The following is a 1,173-nucleotide window of genomic DNA, read 5'->3' as shown; positions in this document are numbered from 1 at the left end:
CGATGGTTGTGACTAAGCAATGGTCATCTGGAAGCGACGATGATCAGACCATTATAGTCTCACAACAGCGTTAACTATATAACTTTGATAGTGATGGGGACTTGGCATTGGTGGTCCAACGACGACAGCGGCTTGATGATGACGACCTGTCAACAGTAGAGCTAGGGAATCCTCAAGAGCTTGGAGTTAACTCCAGCCTTCTCCTCCAGGCACAGATTTTGGTTCGGATCCATGTTCAGGTTCTCCCTCATGAAGAGAGTGGGTTCTATTTATAGATTTAGGAGTGGCTTCCTCCATAAATATTGCATCAATCTAGACCACTCTATTGGATAGTCCATCATAATTCCCCTGATCAAATACAAATTTATGAGCATTTTAATGCCTTAATGATGTCATAATTAAGTGGTATTGTGCTCATTGAATTCGTCTTGTCGAGACACTTTATATGACCGTGAACTTGTTAGATATGGAGATCATTTGATCCCAAAATATATTTCAAAGCTTCTTATTATGCAGTGGGTCTGTGATCCTCGCTCACTTAGACTTAGATCGAACCATTTTTTTATGTCATTTGGTTTGTCTCAATGAGAGACGTTTTATGATCATAAATTGGAAAATGGGTATTTCAAATTAATTTTTGAAGCTTCAACACTAAATGTGTGTTGAGATTCGTGCCTGTTTTTGAATATTTTTTATTTATTTTTGTTGTTATGGTTATCATCATCACTAGTTTTTTATGTATGTCCATGTCAATTGATATTCTTCTCATAAACATATCAACAATTCGCATGTGGCGTGAAGCATATATGTGTCCAAATTTGAATTTTGCCACATAGTTGGCAGTGCTTTTAAACTGCCCTTATGAAAGAGTTTGTGAGAAATAGATGGAATCCATTCCAAGCACATCACAACTAAAACAAATTTTGATATTTTACAATTACGTTAACAAAGAATGGTAAATTTATTATAAGCACACACACAAATATCATTATACCGGTGTAGTAAAAGCACATAATTGCGCTTTAAGATGTTAGGTATGACTCATATACCAGACAAGGGACAAAAGTTGGAGCGGAACAGAGCGAGACAGTGAAGTGGAGAAATTACATATTGTACTCCAGGGTTATATATATATATATATATATATATATATATATATATATATATATATAT

This window comes from Phalaenopsis equestris, unplaced genomic scaffold, assembly GCF_001263595.1.
Source record: "Phalaenopsis equestris unplaced genomic scaffold, ASM126359v1 Scaffold000255, whole genome shotgun sequence".
NCBI classification, from domain to species: Eukaryota; Viridiplantae; Streptophyta; class Magnoliopsida; order Asparagales; family Orchidaceae; genus Phalaenopsis; species Phalaenopsis equestris.
This window is presented reverse-complemented; position numbering follows the sequence as displayed.